General features: G+C 40.9%; 1 protein-coding gene and 1 long non-coding RNA gene across 11 annotated transcripts in view; one reads left to right on the forward strand and one right to left on the reverse strand.

The window, feature by feature from the left end:
- The window catches only part of FHIT (fragile histidine triad diadenosine triphosphatase), a 1,435,937-nt gene extending 1,415,487 nt beyond the window's left edge, over window positions 1-20,450 (reverse strand). For 6 of the 10 annotated variants that reach the window (XM_059390064.1, XM_059390066.1, XM_059390068.1 and 3 more), the window contains exon 1: window positions 20,310-20,450. The gene's annotated coding sequence lies outside the window, so the exon portion shown is untranslated. Of the gene's footprint in view, window positions 1-13,181; window positions 13,263-20,103; window positions 20,153-20,309 lie in introns of those variants that run through there. The other 4 variants (XM_059390072.1, XM_059390074.1, XM_059390079.1 and 1 more) reach the window with 4 other exon arrangements.
- Window positions 20,451-20,583: 133 nt separating this feature from the next.
- On the forward strand, window positions 20,584-27,467 carry LOC132009832 (uncharacterized). The gene is made up of 3 exons (XR_009402072.1): window positions 20,584-20,628; window positions 22,244-22,447; window positions 27,382-27,467. It is a non-coding gene; the product is annotated as an uncharacterized LOC132009832 (long non-coding RNA).
- The last annotated feature ends 246 nt before the right edge of the window (window positions 27,468-27,713 follow it).

Genomic DNA, 27,713 nt, shown 5'->3' on the forward strand with positions numbered 1-27,713 from the left:
TACTTTTATTTTGTTTGTTTGATATTAGTTTCAGGTGTACAATATAATGATTCAACAATTCTATACATTACTCAGTGCTCATCATGGTAAGTGTACCCTTAATCCCCTTCACCTATTTCACCCCTCCCCCCCCCCCCCCCCCCCCCCACTGCTAACCATCAATTTGTTCTCTATAATTAACAGTCTATTTCTGGGTTTGTCTCTTTTTTCTTTGTTTGTTTGTTTGTTTTGTTTCTTAAATTCCACATATGAGTGAGAGGTATTTGTCTTTCTCTGACTGACTTACTTCACTTAGCGTTGTATCCTCCAGATCCACCCATGTTGTTGTAAATGGCAAGATTTCATTCCCTTTTATGGCTGAGTAATATTCTATTGTGAATATATACCACATCTTCTTTATCCATTCATCTATCAATAGACAGTTCTGTTCCTTACATAATTTAGCAAAATATCATGCTGCAATAAGCATAGGGGTGCACATATCTTTTTGAATTAGCATTTTCATATTCTTTGGTAAGATACCCAGTAGTTGAATTATTAGATCATATGATAATTCTATTTTTAATTTTTGAGGATCTTCCATACAATTTTTTACAGTGGCTGCACCAGTTTGCATTCCCAAAACAGTGCACGAGTATTCCTTTTTCTCCAAATCCTCACAACTAGGAATACTTTACAAAAAATACTGTATGCAAACCATGAGAATCCTGTTACTTAGATCCTATCTAGAGTTCATTCTGGAAGGCATATATTAAGAGAAATACTGGCCAAGTTAGAAAGTACCTACAGGAGGGTAACAAGAATGGTGGAGGTTTCTGAACTTCTCACAAGGGACAATTGAAGTACCTGGGGAGGTTCAACCCAGAGGAAAGTAGAAAGAGACACAAAACCTGCCTTCGTATAGTCAGTGTTCACTCACTGATGAAGACTTTACATTTTTGAGCACTTCCTCTGCACTGGACAAGGCACTGTGCAGGACAATAAAACGGCAGCACTGAGCAAGAAAGCCCCTTTCTTTTATCATTTGGAAGAGAAAATAGCCTTTTTCTGTGGCGCTTCCCAGGACACAGTAGAGCAGAGCACAGGTTCAGGAATCTGAGCACTAAAATCAAAGTCTCTGGTGGCCCCCAAAGAAAGATGTCTTTGTCAAGCAGAAGAGGAAAAGACACAGAGAAGGCCATGTGAAGGAAATAGAACCACAAGCCGAAGAATGCCTGGGGCCACCAGAAGCTGGAAGAGGCAAGGAAGGAATCTTCCCTAGAGCTTTTTGAAGGAGGACACAACGGCCCAGAACTGTGACATGAAATTCCTTCCATAGAGGAAGGGAGGAAAAAATGAAACAAGACAAAACCAGACAGGGAAACAAACTACAAGAGACTCTTCATCTCAGGAAACAAACTGAGGGTTGCTGTGGGGTGAGGTGGGGAGGGATAGGGTAGCTGGGGATGGACACTGGGGAGGGTGTGTGCTGTGGATTCTGTAAACCTGATGATTCACAGACCTGTACCCCTGAAACAAATAATACATGATATATTAAAAAAAAAAAACAAAAAAAAGGACACAGCACATTATTTCCTATGGGAGCCACCATCCCTTGAATGAGAATGGAGGGGCTGTTCTTTACCCAAAGTAGAAAATGAAATATCTCACAAGCCAAGCTAGGGGGGCCAATGGGTCTTCAAAGAGGAGAAACCTACCTTTATAATTCTCTCCCTCCTTGGATTCGGAATACTTCAGACCCTGCCAACTACACCCTGGGAGGCAAAGTCAAAATGTACAGCAGGCCAGGCAGTAGGGCTAGGAAATTAAGATATAGCTGCCTGCTCCTATTAGCGGCATTGCCGCAGGGCCAGAATACCTCAGTTCATTTGGGCCTGGTTTGGCTGAAAAGATGCAAGTTTCAAATAAGGCCAGACAGGAGAATAGATAAACAAAACTATGGAGTATTCACATAATAGAACATTATACAGCAGTCAAACCAAATAAAGTGAAGTACAGAATGGTGTATATTGCATGTCCCTTTTTTTGTAAAAAAAAAAAAAAAAAAGGGAAGAAAAGTAATTTAGATGTGTATTTTCCTATGCACATTAAAAAATACCAAAAAAGTTCAAAAGAAACTAATCAAAGTGACTACCCTAAGGGAAATGGGACAGAGATAGGGGTATGGGCACAAGAGCAGCAAAACTTTATATATTTTCTATTGTTTTGATTTTTTAACCAGGTGAATATATTACCTGCTCAGAAAAAAAAAATTTTAAGTCTACTGAAAATTTTTTTAAAACCCTGAAACAAGGTTATAACAACTCACATTGTGGGAAGTAGTATAAAATGGTGCATACAAAGAGGGCGCTTTGATGATACACATCAAGGACTTCATAACTGGACCTTGGACCCAGTGATTCCACTTCTGAAAGGAATTTATCTAAGGAAATATTGAGAGATTTGTATACACACACACAGAGGGATGTTCACTACAGAATTGTCATAGTTAAAATTTTTTAAAAGTCCACATCTGGGCGCCTGGGTGGCTCAGTGGGTTAAGCCGCTGCCTTCGGCTCAGGTCATGATCTCAGGGTCCTGGGATCGAGGCCCACATCGGGCTCTCTGCTCAGTGGGGAGCCTGCTTCCTCCTCTCTCTCTGCCTGCCTCTCTGCCTGCTTGTGATCTCTCTCTGTCAAATAAATAAATAAAAATCTTAAAAAATAAAAAAAATAAAAAAAATAAAATAAATAAAAGTCCACATCTGAAATAATAGAGAATCAGTCAAAGAAATTATGAAACATTCAAATAATTGAGTGTTATGCAGCTGTTAAAAATTATACTCTAAAACAAATAATTGGCGATACAGAAAAATATTCATAGCGTATTTTTGAAATCATTCATTAATTTTTCAGTAAAATTTGTAAAGCTTCTACCAGGTGCTAGGCACGAAGATGGATGCTGATTAAAAAGGCCAGTTACAAGGCAGTCCATCAAAGGGTAATCCCACTTTTTTGTGCACTTATAACTAAACTAGAAGGATAAACACCAAAATGAGAGCCGTGATTACCTCCTGGTGGCAAGATTATGGGTGAAATATATTTTCTATAATGATCATACATTACTTCTGTAATAAGAGGGGGGAAAAGCATCACTTTTTAAAATCAGGCGAACAACTCCTAGGATCAAGAATGTATCGCTTCCATCTCTTTTTTCTCACCCCTCCCTGATTTTCTAAACGCCGGCCTGATGTCTGCTTCAACGGCATTGTCCTGCGACCAGTAAGAAAAAGCCAAGAACACTGTAGATACATTCTTGACATCTCTGAGCTGCTGAACTAGAGCCACAGCCAGCCTCCCTACCCCACCCCACCACCCACCCCTCAAGTCCCCCTACACCTAGGTTTCTTCTTCTGGGGAAGAAATAATCCTCTGCTTTTTTGAGCCACTGTGAGTTACGTTTTCTGTTACTTGCAGCTGGAAGCATTCTGAACCAACAAGGTAATATACTAACTAATAAAGGCCACGGGAAGACCGGGCCTGGCAGTCCAACGTGTTTATTTTGACCACTGAGTCCAGCCTGAAGAGTGACAATAATCATCCCACCAGCTTATGGCATGGTCTTCTCTGACATTCCTGGGAAACAGAACCCAGGAGAAGCCATTAGTGGGGAGTCTGGGTGCACAGGGAGCATTACCCGCAGTGAAGTGTGCAAAGACTAGGGAGCTACTCCTACAACTTACAATATGACCTAGCATTTCCACTTCTGAGAGTGTGGCCTAAGAAAAGAATCATGGATGTCATGATGCATCCATGCAAATATTCTTCAGTAATACATATCAGACATCGAGGTGGGAAAAGCCTAATGCTAAACAATTGGAATAGGATGAAAAATAATCGCAGGTTCCAAGAGTGGAGTACTTTGCAGTCATTAATGGCATGGGAACACACACACAATACAGTGATGAGTGAAAAACAGGTAACAAAGCTATATGTGAAGTACGATCCCAATTTTAAAAATTAACAGAATAAATAAATAGACATAGGCAATAAAAAAGGATAAAAAGCATATCCACTGGGGCGCCTGGGTGGCTCAGTGGGTTAAGCCGCTGCCTTTGGCTCAGGTCATGATCTCAGGGTCCTGGGATCGAGTCCTGCATCGGGCTCTCTGCTCAGCGGTGAGCCTGCTTCCCTCTCTCTCTCTCTGCCTGCCTCTCTGTCTACTGTGATCTCTCTCTGTCAAATCAATAAATAAAATCTTAAAAAAAAAAAAGCATATCCACTGAAATATTGATAGTTCTATCATGAGGGGGTGGAATGGCAATGTCATTTTTTTTTTTAGTATTTTTTAAAAATCTTCTAAAATAAATTATTTTCTTATGCAGTTGGTAAGAAGTTGTTGTTTTGTTTTGTTTTGTTTTTTTAAATACCTCTTCTCATAGATAATTTGGGACCTCTGACCAAGATACTGGTGTTATGAATGCCAACTTAGTCTAATATCTGCCTGCAGATCCGATGGAGTTAACAAGAAATAATTTATATTTCTGTTTTAAAAACCAACAGTAGTAAACCAAGATACAGAAAAAGATAAAGAAATTTTAGGTTTCCAAGTGAACTTGTATTATATAAATGCAGTATGTTTTCTTTAATTCCATAAATACAGTTGTGATGCTGCCAATTTGAGAAAAATATTGATGTTTCCTTAAATAAGTCTAGTCTATATTGAAATTCATTCCCCTGCATGAAATGGAATTATCTTGGAAACAATAAAAATGAATGCTGACTTGTTGTGTCTTTGATAAAAGCAAGTCATTTACATCCTTGTCTTGATCCATTAGACTTCATTATACAGCAACAGTAGCTATCATGGAGGTCTGACCTTCCTATCATCTGAGGAAGGCAGGTAGCAGAGCACAAGCTCCTGAATCACATGACCTGGGTCCTCATTCCCAGCCCTACTACTTGCCAGGAGGGTGTCCTTAAGCACTTACTTAACCTCTCAGTTTCAGTTTTCTCATGTGTAAATGGAGATGGTAAGAGTATCTACCTCATAGAGTTGTCCTGAAGATGAAATGAGAGAATCCACACAAAGGTCTTAGTTTCATTCCTGAACCACAGTAATCTGATAAAAAGTAAACTCTCTTCTAACTTAGTTTCAACCTATATTTGAAGATAGATCATGGACCTGAAACATTGGATTTCTTTTGTTTTGCTTTGCTTTGTTTTACTTCTAACAAATTATTTTAAAATTTATTATAAAGTATATAACTGTGCAAATCAAATGGCAATACATAGCTTTTAGGAAAAAAAATCTCTTGCCTCGTTTCTTCCTATTTCCCAGCTGTCATCCCTGGAGGTATCTGCATTCAACCATTTTAGTTCTCTTCTGTCTCTACTGTCTCTTTTCCAGTTTTATTGAGAAATAACTGACATACAGCGTTGTATAAGCTTAACATATGCAGTATGATGGTTGGATTTACATATATTGAGAAATAATTTCTATAACAGGTTTACTTAACAACCATCCTGTCAGATACATACAATAAAGAGAAAAGAAAAAAAAATTCTCCTTATGATGAGAACTCCTAGGATCTAGGCTCTTACCTTCCATGTATAACACTCAGCAGTGTTAGTGCCAGTGATCATGCTGTCCCTGTTGGCCCTAGGTCTTAGTTGACTTATAACTAACTGGTTGCTTGTACCTTTTGACCACTTTCTTCCAATTCCTTCCCTTGCTCCCTCTACCCCCTGACTCTGGTAACCACAGATCTGATCTCATCCTATGAGTTTAGTTTAGGGTTTTGTTTTTGTCTTTAGATTTCACAAATAAGCGAGATCAAACAGTATTTCTCTGTTTCTGTCTGACTTATTTCTTAGCATTATGCCCTCAAGGTCCAACCATTCTCATTTTTTATGGCTGAATAATATTCGTGTGTGTGTGTGTGTGTGTGTGTGTGTGTGTACAACTTTTTTATCCATTCACCCATCAATGGACACATACATTGTTTCTATATTTTGGCTACTGTAAATAATGCTGCTATGAACACATGGAGGTGCAGATATCCTCTCCAGTTACTGGTTTCATTGCCTTTGTATTTATGGAACATGATTTTGAAGACGCTCCAGTATCCTATTTTAAAGACCCTTGTTGGATATAGATACTTGACTTTGAAATACAGATTTGACATCATTTATTTAATGTTCCCTAGGTTAAAGGAGATGCTTAGAGAAAATGGTGGATCTTTTAGACCACCAAAAATCTGCTTCAGAATGTGCATCAGAGAAGTTAACTACTCTCATTGGCCTTATCCTATCTTATTCTTTACAAAAAAGCACTACTTCATTCTATGTATTGTGACTAATAATAAAAATGAGAGCTAAAATCATCACTAACATATGTATGGTATTTACTGTACACCAGGAAGTATCCTACATATTTTCTGTATTATCTCATTCTCAAGATTAACTAGTGAGGTACAGTCTTATTATTCCCATTTTTTAGATGAGAAAACGGAGGCACAAAGAGACAGAGAAGTTCTGAGTCCAGATATAAACATAATAATTTAATAATAATAATATAATAATAACATAATATGACAATAATAATAACACAGCAATGGATCTCCAAACATCATCTCTTGTGCTTCTGACAACCTCATACTATTCCCAATAATGGATAAGAAACTAAGAACTAAAGTAAATTAGCTAAGGTGAGATATGAGTTTGTCTGGCCCCAACACCAGCCACTCCAAGGAACTGCCTGTCTGCAGAGGGAACAAAGAAGGGCTTAGCCTATTCCTGAAGCTCTCCACTGGGTTTATAAGATGTTGGAGAGGCACAGGACTTGAGAATTATCAGATCCAAGCCCCTCTTTATACAGGTGTGGAAAGGGAGGTCAAGACTTGCATAAGGCAGTGAGAGCGACAACAAAAACCCAGGGTTCCTGACTCCCTGCACCACATCCTTGTGGTGACACAATGAGGTCCTGTCACCCCAAGTCAGCCACGCCAGACACTGTGAAAGCAGCAGAGGGAAAGCCTGACCACCTCACAGTGACCACCTCACCAGCCTGTTGTCTCTCCCACTGTTCCCTGTTGACTCCAGGGATTACTGCACAGGCTTCTGGCACATCCAGAACTGGGGAGAGGAAAGAAGCCTGGGGAAGGAATCCACAGCCAAAACAGGAAGCTCCCAGTGCCTTTCATGATCTACCAAGAGCCACTTCCAGTATGATTCTCCTGAAGTCAAACTGGAGATCTGGAGAAGGAGAGTGGCTCTAGGACACATGGGTCTCTGCTGCAGACACAAGACACAAAACAGCCCAAGTCTTTGAGAACGTGATTGGAATAAGCAAGTCCCCTGAATCTTTTCCGACTAAATGCATACCTTTACTAGTTTTTATGATGGATAAAAATAATTAAACTGTCCCACAGAGAAATTTTTTTAAAAATAGAGTTTTGGAGGTGTCCAATTAAAATTCATTCAGTATTATGTAATCCTTCAAATACAACGGTTGTTTACTCTGCTTTGATTTCTAAGCTTTCCTTTGATGACAAATATTAATATTTATCATTTTTCTGATGTTGGACTAATGAGAATCTTAAGTGTTTATGAGAAGGCATTTAAATATTACAGTACGGTGGATGTGTTTGTTTTCTGATTTATATTCCTCTGTCTTGAACATCAACCAGCATTTATTTTTTTTTGTGCTGAATCCTGGGTTGATGTTCATCAACATTTCCACCAAACTTTTTATGGCCAGAACTGATGGCCTCTACATTTATTTGATGACCAAAGAGAATATGACAGTCCACCAAATAAGACAGCACGATGAGAAAGACGTCGCTCTGATTTTCAAAGTGAAAACGGGCCCCCACATGTAACGACCAGCCAGCAAGAGTAGACGAAGCCACCTTCCTGGTTTAATCAAGGTGATATTTATTGAGTGCTGACCACATGTCAGGCACTGTGCTTCACATCCACGTCTCACTGGATCTGCACAACCAAGAGCTAAATAGTATTATCGTCTGCATTTTACAGAAAAGAGAGATGCAGAGAGGTTGAGAACTTTGCTTAAGATTATACAGCTAATGAGAAGCAGACAAGAGTCCTCAGAGCCAGAGTAGGCTTTTCTCTCAGCTCCCTTCCTAGGAGCCCCTTCTTGACTCCCAGCATTATCTGTACAGCATAAATGGCCATCTGCATGGAGCAGCAGCCTTCAAGGCAACCTAGACTTTCAGATCTTGACAGTAATGATGAGACATAACATTCTGTCCTTCACAGGCCATGCGCTGCTTTATGCACAGAGACAGGGCAAGGAACCAGTACCATGCTCCCTGAGGTCCATGCCCTCAGGGAGCAAACTTCTAAAGAGGGAAGACAGACAATAGTAACACAGTAAACAAGGCACTCTCTCCATGAAGGGGAGGAAATGGGAGGCTGTACAAAAATTCAAGAAATGGTAAGAGGAGCTAAAATCTAGGACTTCAGCAGATTTCTCCTACCCATGCCCCACCCATGCAACCAAGACTTGGCTAACTGAAGAAGTAATGGAGCAGAGCCCAGAAGTAGGAACACAGTGCAAAGTTCAACATCAAATTCTAAGTTAGGGACCAGGTGCTGGGGCATCAGCAAAATAGCCACCACTCCTGCTTTCACTGAGCTTACAGTCAGAGGAGGAGAGCACTGATCAAAAATTAGAGGTTAAGCAAAAGCTATAAAAAAGTAGAAGTTAAGGAAGCTAAAGACACAGGAACTAACCTAAAAAGGACTAAGAAAAAAGGTCATCATTCTGCTTCTGACTCCATCTGTGACCAAGAGCAAGTCACTTCCTCTCTCTAAAACCAGGTCTCCAAATTTGTAAATACAAGGGACAAGACTGGGTGAATCTCAACAAATTTCCTTCAACCTGCCTTCCAACCTATAAAATTTGTATCCTATCTCTTCTTCTACCCATTGATAGACCCCAAACTGATTTTATTCCTTTCTTTTTCTCTTTTGTTCTATTCCTCTGCACCCCTAAAGCAAGGGCCCTGTTCTTGATTTTCATTGCCACATGGCAGAGGGGTCAGTTCAGGAGGGAGATGAGCCTGCTAGCCCATCAGAGCCGGGAGTGGGTGTAGCAAACGCTCTGAAATGAAAAGGGGCTGAGTTCTACACATGGAACCTAGTATCCAGAGAGAGAGTTAACAGGTAAAAGAGAAGCCTATGGAGATGGCAGGCATTAGGGAAGCACCAGCCGGGACTATAACTAATGTTTTGACAAGAGGGAAGGAAAAAGAAGTCGGGAAGCAGGTGCTCAGAGCAACAGATCAACAGAAGGAAGGTCTGGACAGCAAAGAGCAAGCCTCCGACCACAGTACTGGGAATCAGGGACAGAGCCATCACCCAGACAATATAATCCAGGCTCCATACTTTGATCTCCAGGCCCTACATTGCCAGGCCAACCTCACACAGTGCCAGCCCCTCTTCAGTCTCTATGGTCTACCACAGAGGCCTTCTTTCATCCCTTTGAGCATGTCAAGCTCTTTCCCTAAGAAAGACCTGGGTACAGGCTATTCCTTCTGCCTAGAATACCACTTCACTAGTTCTTCATATGGCTGCCTGCCACTCATCCTTTACTTAGGTCTCAGCTCAAATATCAGCTCCTCCTCTCTGGCTACCCCACCCCCTTTTAGTATCACAGTACCTTCAACTCTTCCTTCCCAGTACTCAGCATCTTATAATTACATTTGTTGGCCTGAGCATTGTCCATCTCCTCCACTTGCCTCCTGAGAGCAGTGACTGTGCCTGCCTTGTTCACCAGCATAGAACCACAGCTAGCACAGTGCCTGACATACAAAAGGCATCAGTAAATGCTTCCCAAATGAATACATTAGTTATGAGCAAGGGAATGGCTCACACGCAGTAAGAACTGGCAAGAACATAGTTGGAGATTAGGTTCAGACACTGGGATATTAGGCAGGTCAGAGATTGTCCAGGCAGGAGCCCAGTAAGCTCCATGGTCAGAGCAAGCAACAGCATCAACTAGGATTTGCTAGGGGACCTGTTACCAGGCATCATTCTACATTCCTCCTGCCTGCTGACCTTAACTTCCAGGTATTACCTACTTCCAAATCCTGGGTCCACTGTCCACTTAACCTGCCACTGGTGTGGGCAGTTTCTACCACACCAAGAGAGTCTCAGAGAAACCTGGCCAATGCCAAGTAACAGAAGCTGCTGCGCAGACCCTCAAATCCAGTGATTAGTATTATAATCATGAGAGTAAGTAATACATGCCAATGGCTTTATACACACAGCCTTATTCAACCCTCACAGCATCCATAGTTAGTGACCACTGTAGCCCCCAATTTAAAGGTGAAGAAACAGACTTAATCTTAATTACCCACATCTGGTAACTGGTAAATCCACATGCCTAAGATTATAGATCTGGATCTCTGAGCTCAAAAATAATAAAAGTATAAAATATAATAGCAATAATAAAAATAAAAGCAAACACTTACTAAGAAATTACTATATGAGAGGTGCTGTGCTAATATTTTATATAGATTATCCCACTGTATTCATACCCATCTATGAGGTATGTACAACTATGTCCATTCTGGAGAAGAAAATAAAATTCTTCAAAGCAAAACAGCTTGCCCAAGATCACCCTCAGCCTGTAACAGAGTGACATATGTATAAACAATCCTATTCATGACATTAAAACAGAATGGAAACATAGTAGGAGCCATGAAGAACTAGAATCTTGATTTCCAAGCGTGGCCCATGGACCAGCAGCATCTGCATCACCTGGGAGCTTGTAAGAAATGGCAGAAGCTTCTGGCCTCACCAGGAACTTTGGGTACAGTTCCAACCAGTGCCCAACCCACAGGATTTGGACCCAGCCATTTCATCTGTGCTAAAAGCCAAACACAGCTAATTCTTCTAGGCCAAGGAAGTATTGGCTGGTTGCCCCTTGGAAGTTCAAGAGCCTAGAGGAAACCGTAGCTTAGAAGAAGCTTTCTGCCCTGCTCCAAGGGGCCAAGAAACAGCCTCAGCTACAGATTTCATTGGACACTGGCTAAGAGCCTAGCTCTTAGCTGCACAGTCAGCAGATTCCAACTACTGCAATTTCCAAGTGGAGGACCCACCTGTTGTTTTGGTACAGGATCCCTTCTCTTCTAAAGGTTCCAACACCTCCCATTGATCAGGGTGGCCTCTCTGTGTTAACAACCAGGCAAGCCGTGCACAGCACAACTCTGGAGACACCATTCACAGGCGTATTTGTCAAAACAAAAAATGTCCCACCTCCCCCTTCCCTACACTCAACCACCTTTTTTGTTGTCATACCTCTTCACAGGCTCTGCAGGTCTTTCTACCTCTTGGTTGCTTTTTCCTGCCCACCTTAGGATCACTACCTCTCCATCCACCAGCTTCATTCCTGGGAGAACCTGAACAGGAATTGCCCAGGCTCCAGGGTTGAGAGAAACAACCTTACTCCAGCAGGTTCCAGCCCCCCTCCACTGCCTGTCCGCTAGGCTCCAAGCACAGACATGCTTCCAGCATCGTTTAACTGTCTTCTGGCATAACCACGCAAGTACCGTCCTGCTTTAATGTGTAGACTCAAGACAGCATTGAGTGTTTCGTTTTTGTTTTTGTTTTTCCCAAAAATGAAGGCACAGGAAGAAGACTTTAAGTCTTGCAGAAAATGAAATTTTGTTCTTACTATATTCCGCACACTTCAGTGATTAAATGACTGCAGACCATACTCTCCTCCAAACTATGCCCAACTAAAATATGTGTGCATTAAACCTCATGAGGGAGTACTGATACTTCCACATTATCTATGATGGGTTTTAGCTCCAATAGCTGTGGGTCTGAGAAGCTGCAAAATACACTGAATTTTAATGGAAATCTGACTGTTAATAAAAAGAGGAACACTAATAAACACAATAAATAGACTCAGAAAGAGTCTTTAAGTTCCAGAATATCTCAATGTGGGCCTTTCGCAAACCTCTTAGCCAGTTTCTCATTTTTCTCTTCTATTCCTACTTATACACACATCATTAAAAGAAAACCTTGGCCTAGGTACAAAATATCCATAAAATATGTAATTTTTTAACTTTATTTTAAGCCCTCCAACAAAAACAGCTTTTCCCACTCTCTTAATAGAGAGAAACTCTATTAAACTCTATTAAGTCAACACAGCAGAAAAATAAAACTACTACATTGTGAAATGACTTCCTAGTGGGTAAAAAAAGCTGAGGAAAGGCTGAAAAACGAAATTATGGTGTAGGGTAAGAGAAATTCAGGCCAAGAATGCTCCTGGATGCTGGATAGAAGGTTTTAAATATGAATATTCAGATACAAAAAAACCTAAGGACATACATTTTCTACAAGGAAAAAGAAACTTTTAAAAGGAAAGGGTCCCCATATGTTATGGATAATCCAGCAAATAAAAGACACTTAACCAAATCAGCCTAATTATTTTGCCATGAAATGGAGGGTGAGGTTAACTATAAAAAATTTAAAAGGAAACCATTATTTATAATAGGCAGCCTGTCTAGAAGCATTCATTTCAGGCTACTGAATTAGAACATAGGAATGTTACTGGTTAAGTCCCACACTGAGCATGGAACTTACTGAATTAAAAAAAAAAAAAAATTCTTTTAATAAAATTTTTAAAAATGTTACTGGTTAAAATGGGTTGTAGTTTATCTGAACAACAGTTTAAACCTTTACAGTAATGAATCCACAGCTAATAAAAGCATGTAACTCAGTTTCTTTCTTTTGAACATAGTTTTAATGGGTTAATAGTATTTTTTATCAGCTATGAAGAATTAAACAAACTAAATTATCAAGCAAGAAAAACACAGCCTGAAACAAAACTGAGAATCCTGACTCAAGTGAGCACTCCTAGAGACACCAGGCCACAGGGGACAGGGGGGTGCACTATTTCACTTCAAAGAAAACCCAGGATACAACCTATAGTTAGTTCATCAAATTCCCAGGGTGCTTTGTGACAAGGCTTATCATCTCTTTCACGACCAAAGCCTTCAAAATGCTACTTTCTAGATAGTTCTCTCCCTGCAAAGACCTTTCACCTGTTAGATTGTACGTGATATATTTCATGATGTTCTGTTGTTAGAATCAGTGGTTCTCATTCCTAAATGCACTTCAGAATCACATGGGAAACTTAAAAAGGCAAATACCAATACCTACCTTCCCTCTGCACTCTGAATCAATTTCTCTGGATGGGACCAGCCCCTGGTGACTTGAACTTGTAGCAAGGACTGAGAACCACTGGTTGAAAAGCAATCCAAACAGGTTAAAATTATGTAAAGAAGGAGGCACTATAATTGGGCTTAAATAAATCTACATGAGGAGGCAAAGTGCCTCAAATTCCCATCATAATCAGATAGAAGATGGTACTTTAAGGATCCCAGGGTTTTTTCCCATCAAATTTAAACCATCTTGATTACACGGGAGAGATATATCTAGTTGCCCATAATACTCAAGTTTTTACCAAGAACTGAACAAGTTCAGCATTGCACACTTGAGATAAAAACAAAAACAGTACCATTAAAAGTGATCTATTCCAGAGGTGCCTGAATGACTCAGTCAGTTAAGCGACTGACTCTTGATTTTGGCTCAGGTCATGATCTCAGGGTTGTGAGATCGGACCCTGTGCCAGGCTCCACCCTAGGCATGGAGCCTGCTTAAGATTCTCTTTCTCCCTCTCCTTCTTCCTCCTTTTACCCTCTCCCTACCACCCCCCCCAAAATGATCTATTCCACCTAGTATTCAAAATATGACAAAAAAAAAAAAAAGGTAACATGGAGCTGGGTGCATGAAGTTGCCAGATTTATTAACAACAATAAGAATAAATTCAAAGCTACCATTTCTTGAGTGCTAGCTATTGTGTTACCTCAATGAAAACTCAAAATTCCATCCTATAATAGGGATTATTATCTCCATTTCACAGAGATAATAAGGAAACTGAGGCTCTGCAAGACTAGGACACTCTCCCCAGAGTCACACTGCAAGTGGCTGATAGAAGAAGCAAGACTAGAATCCAGGCCTATGACTCCCTGGGGTCCATTCTCTGAACCACTACCATCTCTCATCTAGATGGCCCAAGAGTCTCCTCAGCACATGCCCCTCAAAGTACAGTCCATGGGCCAGCAGCATCAGCCTGTTAGAAATCCCGAACCTCTGGTCCATTCTAGATGCACTGAATCAGAACCCGCAGCTTAAGATCGGCAGGACATTTATATGCACTTCAAGTTAAAAAACACAGGCCTACTTGGACAATTCTCTCTCACAAGTTCATCATCTTGACTGCATCCACGCTTTTAAAAACTAAATCCTATCATTTTGCTTCCCCCGGGAAGACTGTTTTGTTGTGTGTGTGTGTGTGTGTGTGTGTGTGTGTGTGTGTGTGTAAGATTTTATGTATTTGACAGAGAGATAGAAAGACAGCACAAGTAGGCAGAGCCTCAGGCCGAAGCAGAGGGAGAAGCATGCTCTCCGCTGAGCAGGGAGCCGGACATGAGGCTCAGTCCAAGGACCCTGGGATCATGACCTAAGCGGAAGGCAGATGCTTAACCTACTGAGCCACCCAGGAGCCCCTCCCCCCTAGTTAAGGCTGTTAAGTGGTTTCCCAAATGCCCTTGGAATGAAATCTAGAATGCCTTTACAGTACAGGTAACCAGACTTTGCATAATATTGCTGGTGCTTGCCTTTGCAGCCCGATTCCTCCCCCATGTCCCCGTTCCCATGCTTTTTATACCCCAGACACAGAGATCAGCTTCCACTCATCAAATCCCAATATCCTCCTCTTCCCTTCCTACATTCTTCCCTCCCTTTCCTCCTTTCTGCCTTCCTGCTTTCCTTCTTTTCTCTAAGCTCTTTCCTGCCTAAAACTAACCACCACCAACCACTGTGACCAACCCATGTCAGCCACATTCACTGCTGTATCCCCCGTGCAGAGCAGTGCAATGCCCGGCACAGAGCTGGAGCAGGATAAATGCACTGAGTAAGGACGTGCTTTGGCTACTGAGGGCTTCCGCTGTTCCCTTTGCCCATCTGCTCTTTGCTCTTTTCCATCTTTCCTTCCCTGTCCTTTACACCACCTCTCTTCTCTCATTCACCTCCTTATCAGTAACTTCATGGCTGTTGCAGTTGTCAGCCTTAGAGAGACACCCTGCCACGCTCACATGTCCATTGCCCTGGGGTTATTCACCAACGGGGTGATGACTGTTTCACTTTAACCTTGAGACATCTAGAATAGGCCCAGTACTTTCCCAGAAGTAGACAGAAGGCCCCACCAACAGAGGCAGGCCACTTTTCAATATGAGATTCAATATAGAGACAGAACCATAGATCAGGGACCTCTCAGTGGGCAACAAAAAGTCAAAAGCTTCACCATTCCTCTACACACACAAAGAGTAACACTGTGCTGACAAGATCGATTATCAAAGCTGTGGTTAACTTCACACTTTAAATGGGATGGCCAACATTGCTATTCTAAGAAACCAAATGGCAAATCCTTTTATAAAGCAGATAACTTCCTCAAGCTAAATGGTGAATAAATGTGATATATCTTCATATATTGTTTACATTAATAATAAAAATAAGAGCTACTATTCGTTTATTGAATACAAGCTACTGAGTGCCTGACAACACACTCAAAGTTCTAAAAACACTAAAATTAACCAGTCAGAAAATGACAGGTGTTGGCGAGGATGTGGAGAAAGGGAAACCCTCTTACATTGTTGGTGGGGATGCAAGCTGGTGCAGTCACTCTGTAAAACAGTATGGAGGTTCCTCAAAAAGTTGAAAATAGAGCTATCCTATGACCCAGCAATTCCATTACTGGTTATTTACCCTAAGATGCAAATGCAGTGATCCAGGGGCACCTGGGTGGCCCCATGGGTTAAGCATCTGGCTTCGGCTCAGGTCATGATTTCAGGATCCTGGGATCGAGGCCCACATTGGGCGCTCTGCTCGCAGTGGGGAGCCTGCTTCCCCCTCTTTCTCTGCAGGCCTCTCTGCCTACTTGTGATCTCTCTCTGTCAAATAAATAAATAAAATATTTGAATAAAAAAATAAAAAAACAAATGTAGGGATCCAAAGGGGCATGTGCACCTGAATGTTTATAGCAGCAATGTCTACAATAGCCAAACTATGGAAAGAACCTAGATGTCCATCAAAGATGAATGGATAAAGAAGATGTGGTACATAGAAGATGTGGTACATATATACAATGGAATACTATGCAACCATCAAAACCCCCCAAATCTTGCCATTTGCAATGATGTGGCTGGAACAAGAGGGTATTATGCTAAGCGAAATAAGTCAGTCAGAAAAAGACATTTATCATATGATATCATTGATACAAGGAATTCGAGAAACAAGACAGAAGATCATAGGGGAAGGGAAGGGAAAATGAAACAAGATGAAACCAGAGAGGGAGACAAATCATAAAAGACTCAATCTCAGGAAACAAACTGAGGGTTGCTAGAGGGGAGGGGGTTTGGAGGGATGGGGTGGCTGGGAGATGGACATTGGGGAGGGTATGTGCTATGGTGAGTGCTGTGAATTTTAAGACTGATGAATCACAGACCTGTACCCCTGAAGCAAATAATACATTATATGTCAATAAAAAATGAAATAAAACAGAAAATAATAAATAAATGAATAAATAACTATCTTATTTAATCCGTATCCTCACTTTATGAGGGATAAATCCTTATTATTCCTCTTTTATAGAAAAAGCTAATGGCTAAGTAACCTGCCTCTTAGGGCAGGGCTGAAGAGTTAAATCATAGGTCTCCAGACTACCAATCTCTATGGTTACTTTGCCATGTTTTGCTATTTGGATCACTTTCTCATCTGAGAAATCACAGACATGGACATTCCCAATGAAGCAGCCCCTTGAAAGATGACCTCAAAGGCTGAGATTTTTCTTCGCAATGTAGACATTGAAAGGAAAGCAACCTGCTACATCTTATATTTCAAAGCATTTCTATCTTAAAAGAGATTCAAGAAAAAGATGTGGGAACAGAGCTTAGGGATGCTTATAAATGCAACTACATAAATATTTTTTCAGTATCTACCAGTGGTCAGGCATGTGCTGAAACCTGAATGATCAGACTGTTAGCTGAGAGAGGGCGGGACAGGGCAGGTGGCTACAGGAGGGGATAGGGAGAACATCTCCCATAGTGACTGTTTCAGGAATGCTTAGCCAATAATTTACAAAATGTTACTTTATTATCTAACTACATAGAAAGAAGCTTTCACACACAGATGAGTTACCTCCTTTATTACCTGTAAATACATAATTGAAAGGGAAAATGTATCTTCTAAAATAGAAGTTTTACATAATTCAAACAACTCGTGTGTTCCTTTCTGATATCCCATATTAGAGGGTCAGACTGTAACTTGTATGAATTCAAACACAGATTTTGTTCTCAAGGGTCTGAAAGACCAAAAGAGAAAAAAGCATTGGGAGCCAAAACAAGATATTCCCAAAATATAAAGGGAGTGATTGAAGCCACACATATATACGAATAAAGAGAGGAGTATAGAAACATTTCCTAAAGCATTCCATCAAACATTTACAGAGATAAGGATAGGAAGAGAACATCAAGTAAAAGAAATCATGAACCTGAAAGGTCACATACATTACTACAAGGCCTCCAGAAACCTGTCTCCTTGCAGAAAGGGCATGAGATGAAGACCATGGATCCCTCTCCTCAAGTCCTTCTAGGCCTAACCCATTAACTACTTTAATCCATGTGGCCCCTGCACCTGAAGAGATACGAGCATATAAAGATGCTCAAAAAACTTTTGTTGAATTGTTGAAACATTACAACCTTACAAATAATATGAAAAGAGGCTTTACAACAATTGGTACTAGCCTGTGGCCTACAAAGAACAAATTATAAGAGAAATCATTATCTAAACAGCTTCACATCTGGTGCTCCTTCTAGCTGACTGCTGGTAGAATGAAAATCACCCTGGACTTCAAAATAAGACACTTGGGTCTAGTCTCATCTCTGACACAAACCAACTGTGTGACCTTGGGCAAATGGGTTTACCACCTGGGTCAGTTTCCTAACCTCTAAAATAAAGGTATTAAAAAGCTATATATAGCTAACATCTATGGAACCTCTACTATATGCCAGGAACTGTTACAAGATCTTTGCCTTAAATTTAAATGATCTCAAAGGTTTTTGCAGCTCTAACATTTAGTCTGACTACAGAGGAAACATGGTATGATAAAAAAGATTCCAAATTCTGTACTCAGAAACACTGGACTCCCTCCCGCCCTGTTAGGTGGGGTCTTTGGGGCTGGGTGGGGGGCGGTGTTTGTTTTTCGTTTTTGACAGAGAGAGTGAGCACAAGCAGGGGATGTGGGAGAGGGAGAAGCAGGCTCCCCACTGAGCAAGGAGCCTGATGTGGGGCTGCATCCCAGGACCCTGGAATCATGACCTGAGCTGAAGGCAGATGCTCAACCAACTGAGCCTCACAGGTGCCCTAGGTGGGGTCTTTTATTAAGCAGAGACTGTTAAAACAGATAGGGTTACTGAGTATGTCTATTCCCTAGCTAAGTTAATTTGGACAAGTTGCTTAACCTTAGTTGCTTAACTAAAACTTTTAGTTTTCTAATATGTGAAAAGCATATAAAATGGGTATGTCTCTCATATAGTTTTTTTGAGAGGATTAAATTAAAACTGTAATATATTTTATTATTTTATTTTATTACTAGATGTGACCGAGGACAAATCAACTTCTCAAGGTTTTTCCTCATCTACAGATGGGAGATACGGTGTTAAGAAAAGAAGTAATGTGAACATTCTGTTAAAAAGTCTAGTGTTGCTGCGTTTGAAAGCATGCATATTCCCTAACACTTGGAAAAGTATATGCAATTCTCCCGTAACACTTGTAACAGCATATACAATCAATGACAACGACGACAACCATAATAATCGAGATCTTTACTAGACATCTCTCTCCACTCCCCAACAACAAGAGTTTTCCTGAACATCTTTCTAATCCCGGCTCACAGCAGGTGGACACAGAGGCTGGCTGCCCAGAACGCAGGGCCACATGGAAGTTGTAGTTCCCAGTCAAAGAGCTGATCCACACAACGGCCGAAGTGAGACTTCAACTCCCAGGAGACACTTCGCCGCACCAAATGGCACGCTGGGAGATGGCGTACCAGCCCGCTGGGAGATAGAGTACCAGCCGTACGGGAAACACGCAGCGGGACTCCAACTCCCAGACGCCTCCGCTACGTAGATGCCGGTGGTAAAATGGAGCCCGAGAGGGAGCGTTCAGACAGACTGGGCTTCACAGGTGCGACTAGGGGCGGCTTTTAGTAAACCCAGGCCCAGCACAGGTCAGATCCTTTCTACAACAACCACTGGGATCATTTTCTGCCGGTCCCCGCACATTTCTTGAGGGATCCGGAGTAATAAAGTAGTAAGTTTGCAAGTGGCAGACTTTGACAAACAAGACCTCATTTAGCTTTCAGCTCCAGCAAGGATTCTTGGGCCACCTGGCCAGAGATCTTTAAGCTCTTTTTCCCAAGATAAAATACTGTGAGTGGCTGGTCCAAGGTCATACACCAGATGGAGAATTTGATCCTAGAGAGGAGGCTCCAACTCCGGTTCCACTAACCAGACTCCCCTCTCCAATCTCCCTCCTAGCGTTATACGATTTACCTTAAAATCCCCGCATATTTTTATATAAAACCGTATTAATCCATAAAATAGCCCAAACGAGTTTGGACTCATCGAGTTACCCCACCGTAAAGCATTCAGTGCTTTTTAAAATGTTTTTTAAGTATCAAATGTAAGATTCCCTCCCAAAATAACTGCCTTCCCTCTACCTACTTGGCTCCTTTTGGGGGCACGTGTTCAGTCCCCTCCCTTTCCGAACCCAGCGCTGGGTGTTTGAGACAGTTCTGTTGGGGCAGCGATTCCTGCTACTTGCCTATGACACTGGCAAACCTTGCAAAAGCGGCCAGTGCCAACTACACCACCAGGTCTGGGTGCCGGGGCGTCCCTGGAACCGCTGAAGTGGCCCCATGCCTCACTTTACCCCCTTATGCAGCAGATGAGGGGAGGCTTACGGTTAGGGCTGGTGGTCAGAAGGGATCCTGCATGTTCAGGGGGTGGGAGGGTCCTCCGGGCAGACACACCACCACCCCCTCCCCAAGGAGCTGTGCGACCCAGACCCCGCCCCACTGGACTGTGGGTATATAGACCAGACGCGCGTGGAAATCAAGACCCGCACCCCAGAAACACTCTTCTACTGGGGTTTGCCCCTTGCCCCTACCTTCCAAGATCTTGGCAGCTGGGAAGTGAAGGGCAGAGGGAGGGAGCGCGGGGCACGGCGCCTGGGCTTGTGCCCACTGGGGAGGCCGCCTGAGGGAACCGGGAACTGGAGGGCAAAAGTCCCGCGACGGGACGGAGAGGGTACTACAATCCCCAGATGGCGCCGCGGCGGGGGCGGGATCTAAGATGGCCGCTGGCCTGAGGACAGAAGCGAGGGCCAATAGGCATAAAGTATGCGCCTACACCAGGCCAATCAGAAGCTATAATGGCAATAACGCCGATACGGGGGTGAGAAAGATTGTTTCAGGAGAGCAGCTGAGGTGAGGATCCATCCCTTGGGAAAGGGATTTTTTTAATAAACTTCACAATCTTTCTTTTTTTTCCAAATGGTTAAAAGAAATAAAATTACTCAGGCTATGCTGCTTTTTTACCTTCCTTATTTCCTCTTAAACGTGTTTAACTTATCCACCCCACCCCCAAATACACACGCCCCATTACTCGCTGACAGGATTTTCTTTCTTTTCCTCTACCCACTTTGGATCGCTCTTGAATCCTTAAGTCTCCTTTTCTTTATATTTTTCTCATAACAACGGGCTTGCAGACCTTTACTTGATCCACTTTACGACCACGTTCGACCTTTCCTGTAATCCTAACTAAAATCGCACCGCAAACTCCTTTGTCCCTTCCTTTCTCCCTTCGTGCTGTTTTTCTACTTAGCAGTTTCCCTTCCCAAACACTGTATATAATTCATTTATCTATATTTTTTAATCGTCTTGTCCTCCATAATGAAAGATCCATGCAGATGAAGATTTTTGTTCTGCTCGCTGCAATATTTCTAGAACCTGGAACTATATACACTAGGCACTCAGGAAATATGCTTTAAATGACTGAATGAAATCTAGAGTGGCATTTTACTTTCTATTCTCCCTTTCTTTGGTGCAGGTCAATTAAATCCATCTCTGAGGACTATGGGGTTCTTGTGCCTTGCTCCCTTTCAAATTCAAAATCATTCTCAATATAGTCTAGGATGCTGGAGAAATAAATTCCTGATTCAGATGCAATTCCTAACTTCAAGATGTTTCTGGTCTAAAGGAGTATGAGAAATAAACTTAATTTTGCAATAAACGCAATTGCAAATTGCAGAGCAGGTAAATAATTGTACAAGATCATGCTGCTTATGAGCAGGGACTAGAATCCTGGCCTTCAGACTCTTGGTACTACACACCATGCTTCTTATAGCAGCCTCTCTTCAGGACTGCATACTTCCCTTCTCTTTCCTACCAATCCTAGTGCCAAGGAAGAAAATATATTTGCCCATCAACTTCTACATTTAAGGAGAAGCAATGAGCAATTACACCTGGACGAACACTGGGATATTTCCTTACTTACCCTGACACCATTTCCCTTTATTTTTCCTTTTTATTTTTTATTTTATTTTATTTTTTTCAAAGAGAGAGCAAGCAGGGGAGAAGAGGGAGAGCAAATCTGTAGTAGGCTCCATGCCCACCCAGGCATCCCAATTTCCCTTTTTTTTCCCCATCATTTTTTTCTTTGGCCTGCTTCATTACATGCAGGCCATTACACCAAGTCTTATATCTCTCATCCTTTCTGACGTTTGAACCCCATGGAGAGTAGCGAGGTATCCTACAAAATGTCCTGGTGTGAAATACTGATGTCCTAAGAAGCTTGGTTCTCAGAGAATGTCACTATGGATTATGGTCAGTTTACAGGTCATCACACAGACACCATGGCCACCTAGAATACTAGAGAATTTTGAGTAACTAGGTGAAACTGAAAACAATCACAGATGGAATAGAAATGTGATCAGTTTGTATACAGACTAATTTTGTGCATAGAAATTAAACCCTCTGCCCAGACTTCTTGCCTAATCTGTCAATTTGGGGTTGTTTCTGATAACACAACGGTTCTTTTTAGCTCTTAAGAGCACAGACTCAGCTCAGCAGTACCAGCTTTTCTCAGACTGAGTGGCATGAGAGATTTCAACACATGTGTCAGCAGCCAGACTAACTGTGAAAAGAATCACTGAACCATATGAAAATGGAAAGCTCAACCACCAGACTTCTCCTGAGAGAGTATCAGCCTATGATCATTACATGTCTTCTACTTAGCAATCAAAAGGTAAATGTCATGAATATACTCTGGATCTAAACAGTGGTATCTAATAATTTATTAAGCCCTTATTAAGCAGTCTAGGGTGAACATACTACTGGGTTCAAGGTCTTCAGCAATATATACATGCATACATACATATATACATACATACATACATAAGAAGCATCAACACATGGCACTTGCCTTGGACCCAGGATATCCAAATGCCAAGACAATCAGTACAGGATGACTCTCTGATCTACAACTTGATTAATAATCACCAGGAGGTGGTATCTTTGAGTTCTCCCAGGAGTAAATCCTGAGACAGGTATTCAAGTGCAAGTCAGTAATAGGAAACACCAGTAGAATATGAAAGTAAAACAGAGAAGGGAAGACAGACAAAAAAGCATGTTACTACAAGAGGTGATTAAGCTTAATCCTCCTGAGGAACTCTAGGAAACAATGTAGAACACATGCCATAGACTGAGCTATCCCACCAAAGGGACAAAAGAACTTGGTTGTTTAAATACTAACTCCCATCAGTCGGTAATTGGGGCTGTTTTCTGGGGCACTTAAGTCCCTGGCTCTCTAGGCATGAGGGGGCAGAGTTGCCTCCGTGTCCAGAGAAAGCCAGAGATACAGGTGCTTCCAATGGAAGTCGAGCTGGTATATCCTGAAAAGGTGAGGGAATAGGGATACTGGCAGGGCACCAAGAGTATCTGTTCCAGGTGGCTTTGGGTCACCAGGAACTCATTGTGGAGACTAGCAGAATAAGAATAATTCAAAACTTTAAACACATACCAAAACAAAACAAAAAGCAATCTACCACGTTGTATACTTCATCATATGAAAAGTTAAGACAGATAATTCTAAATTCTCCCTAACACACAACTACAAAACAAAATCTACAGCAACCAAAGCCTCTCACACTGAGAACTCTTTGGACACCTCAGGAGAAGCTCCAGTGGGACTGGGGTTTAGAAGAAAGGGGAGGTAGGACATCAAGAAGAAGAAAAGGGAATTTAAAGGAATATTGCTGAAGACAATATGTTATTCATTTCATGATATTGAATAACCACAAATAAAGGGCTTCCGATCTTTAAGAAATCAGTAAGTGCACAGACTGTGGTCTTTAGACCTAGAGGACAGTTTTGTGCAAGATCCTCTGGGTTGTGCCATTATAGCACTTCTTCAGTGCAAATAGCTTTATTTGAAGTTAGTCACCATGTGTTTGTCTTTCTGTTTATCATCTATCTCCTCCAAATAAAATGGAAGTTCCGTGAAGGCAAGAACATTATGTCTTACTCAGTTGTAGAAACACAATAGATACAAAGCAAATAGAGTAAGTACTAGAAGGGCACTACTCGTAACACTCAGGTAAGCCATGAAATAAAGAGACAAAAGCAACCTTGCAAAAACCTCCCATTATCACAAAGCTTGAGATTATCCTAATGTGTGGAAAGCCTGGTGGTCATTTACGTGGTCTACTGGTCTTCTGTTTAAGTCAAATATTCCCAACAGCATCCTCTTCAGGCACACAGGAACTCCAGGTAAATCTTTACCATGGAAATAAATTTCAAAACTAGAAAGGCATTTGAGGTCAAAGAGATCAACTCCCTACATAATTCATCTCAGCTGTATGTTACAGGTCATAATCCAGAACTTGAGGTATTTATTTAACTGGTAAAATCATCTCTAATAGGAAAACATTGAATTAGATAAAAAATTATGCATTGTTTCTGTAATATAAAGCATAATAAGGTTGGGAAACTCAGCTGTACCCAGATGCTCATGTCTCCTTCACAAATTTCTCAACCCATAATCATTCAGCTTTTGGGCTGTTATTGGAGAAATCTGGTTGTTAATAAGAACCATCTTGTCATATGCTGAAAATTCTCTAAATTTTTTCCCTATCTTTTTATACTCTCTCCTCTTACTTATCCCTTTGTTGTTGTGTTAAATATATTCCTTGGGTGGATTTGTTCATCAGATATTTAGAGATCGTCTATTCCCTATAGTTAGTGAACATATGCATGCTGTCTCCTTTTAACTATGCCTCATAAATAATCACACTTAATCCTTCTTACTGCCATCTTTTGCAATCATCTTCCAGTTACCTAGAACATACGGTGCATAAAACTAAGCTCAGTGTCCAAGCTGTGATCTCACTAGGGTGGCTCAAAGATAAGCTATGGTTTTTCATCACTCTCTTTCGAGAAATTATGCCTCTAAACACATTGCCCTGGTTTCACTGCAGCTTTAAAGACATTTCATCATTCTTGGGTGGGGGGTAAAAACCCTTTAAAAGCATTTCCTAAAAATTAAAAAGTATATTTCTTTAGTAGAGGACTTAGTGCAGAATGGGGTGCAACTTCACTTCAGCTCAGTTTTTCATGTACTAAGGATTACTCCGGGCTAGCCACTGTGCTCTGGGCTGGGATTCATTGAGGAATTAGACACAGTCCGTGATACTGTATGGAAATAGAAACCATAGGCAAGTAAACAGGTGAACAATGCTATGTGATGCTTTAGAAATTGATGCCAGAATGAGTCAATTCTGCTACCTACAGTAGAGGGAAAAGAGAGTTCTAGGCAGAAGCAACAGCACGTGACAAGTACCAGAGCTCAGAGAGGATAAATGTATTGGTCCACAACCTACAGTGGAAGTAGAACAGTGGGGAAAGAGGCTGGAGGAGACCTAAAAGCCAGCTCAGGACACTTTCACAAGCACGCTTCTTAGTTTGCTAAAGGGCAATTGAGAGCCTTGTAACTATTAAATGAATTGCTTGATTTTGAGGCAAACAGAAAAATTCATTCAACAATTATTTACTGAGCACCTACTACATGCCCCAGTATTGTTCTAGGTTCTAGAAGATGCAACAGTAAGTCAGTCACAAAAAATCCCTTCCCTGGGGGTGCCTGGATGGCTCCACCAGTTAAGCATCCGACCCTTGGTTTCCACTGAGGTCAGGATCTCATGGGTCATGAAATCAAGCCCCACATCAGACTCCACGCTCAGTGGGGAGGCTACTTGTGATTCTCTCCCTCTGCCCCTCCCCCACACACTCACACATTCTCTCTCAAATAAATAAATAAACCTTTTCAAAAAACTCCTACCCTCATGAAACTTCTAGTAGAGAAGAAAGACCATACACTAATATACAAATTTATAATCTATCATAGGATGATGATAAATGCTATGAGAAAAATGCAGAATGAGGGGTCAGAAGATGATGGGTGGCCTTCTGTTGGTTAGAGTGGTCAGGAGGGCCTCTTTGAAGAGGTGTCATTTGAATGAAGATTTCAGTGAAGTGAGGGGGCCTCAATGAAGTGAGAAAATCAATGGAAGGATGTTCCAGAAAGAGAGGGAACAGTATGTGCAAAGTCCTTAAAACAATAACAGGCTTAGTGTGGTGGAAGAGTAGCAAAAAAGTCCATGTGGCTGGAGGAGAGTGAATGAGAGGAAAGCCATGGAAGATCAGGTCAAAGGTAACCAGAGGCCAGAGCATGTAGGCCACAGTAAATCTTAAGAGCCTATGTTAAACAATTCCATAAATGTATTTGCCAGATGCTGTATACAATATGATCTATTTGAATGATCATTAAAAGAAAGTATTGTTTTATATATATATAATTATCAAGGTCTGTAATCATTCATCCAAAACTGTGGGGACAGGTGTATTTTGGAAATTAATCTTACTGTTTTTAGGAAAGGTAATATATGCCTATACCATCTACTGTAATATGCCTAGAGTAGTCCTGGGATAGCAGCCTGTCATCAAATGTTGATATTTCTGCAAAAAAAACACATATGGATAAATAAACACTATACATAGCCCCTATCAGGCCAGCATTTGGGTTTTCAAACCTTTTGCGATTTTGACATTGCAAATAAGAGATTGTGAACCTATATTTTCATCTGTGATAGAAAACCGGGAGCATCAAAATGGTTGTTTACAGTGGTTGGGGAAACCAGATGGGATGGACAGCAGGAGTATATTTTATTCTACTTTATACAATTCTGAACTTCTGAACACTATTGTTTTAACCATATATTGGATATGTCATTGAAATAACACCAGTTTAAATTTTTTTAAAATGTGGATTCTAAGGCTTTTATTCTTGTAGTATTTGAGTATTCAACAATATGGGAAGTATTATGGCAAATTATTTTAAGCAAAAAAAAAAAAAAGCAATAGAAAAGATTTTGAATATGCATCACAAAATTGCCTCTGAATTTGAGTGTTTTAGTCATGATATTCAACTTTTACTGTGTCCTCTATAGGCTTTTCAGATTTTTGGTTTTTTGAATATGTTCAGACTGGAGAGAGTCATACTATCCAGATGACGTTGTAAGGAGTAGGAAAATTTATTTCTAAAATTCAGTATAAAGTGTATTTTTGAAATTTGTGGTAAATCATATTCCCTAATGTCCCCCAAAAGTTTCTTCTCTTTCCTTATAGAACATGGTCCATTCTCTGGACTTGTGGTTGTTTCTGTTTTGTTTCATTTTGTTTTTAGGGAGAATCTGTGAGGTTTTTGTCTGTTTTGATAACAGGATGTCATGCTTGTGATAAATACTTGCCTGAAAAAGATTTATAATGCACAAGCCCCTAAAATATTTAGACATTCTAAAATTGTAATTTGCAACCTCCCTATTTCCTACCACTCTCCCCCCAACAAAAATTCAGAAAGATGTATTTAACAGATGCCGTGTTCTGTGGTGAATGTTACTAGCTATGTGGCTGAAAACTGTAATTAGCCATGCCTCACTGATTCATACATGAATCGTTTGGAGGTTCATTATTCCACCAGAATGTTAATGAACATGAATAGAAAATACTCCGAGAGATTTTCTTTTTATCTTGGTAAAGTACATATGGTAAAGAAAAAATAGTCATTTAAAATAATTAATGAATAAATACTCCTTATATAACTAGATCCTTGATTTTTTTGAATAGTAAATAAGACTGTTGGAGCCTCTTCTGTATGAAACACATGGCGACTTTACATACATCAATTAATAAAGCTTCAGGACCCCTACCAGGTAAATTTTAATAAAACCCAGGAGTCCTAACTTTTCTGACCTTTGTTCTAGTTTCCAGCTAAAAAACTAGCTGACAAAGATGCTTTCACATCTTTGAAAACAGAATGGGCATGAAACCAACGTTCACAGTTCAGGTATCATTTATAAGTAGTGTTCTCCTATGAACCTAGTTGGAAATAAAAGTAATTTAGGGGAAATGATATTTCAGCACTGCCTTAATCTAGCAGGGATTTTCTTCCTGGGAAA

The sequence above is a fragment of the Mustela nigripes genome, chromosome 2 (assembly GCF_022355385.1).
Source record: "Mustela nigripes isolate SB6536 chromosome 2, MUSNIG.SB6536, whole genome shotgun sequence".
Lineage (NCBI taxonomy): Eukaryota > Metazoa > Chordata > Mammalia > Carnivora > Mustelidae > Mustela > Mustela nigripes.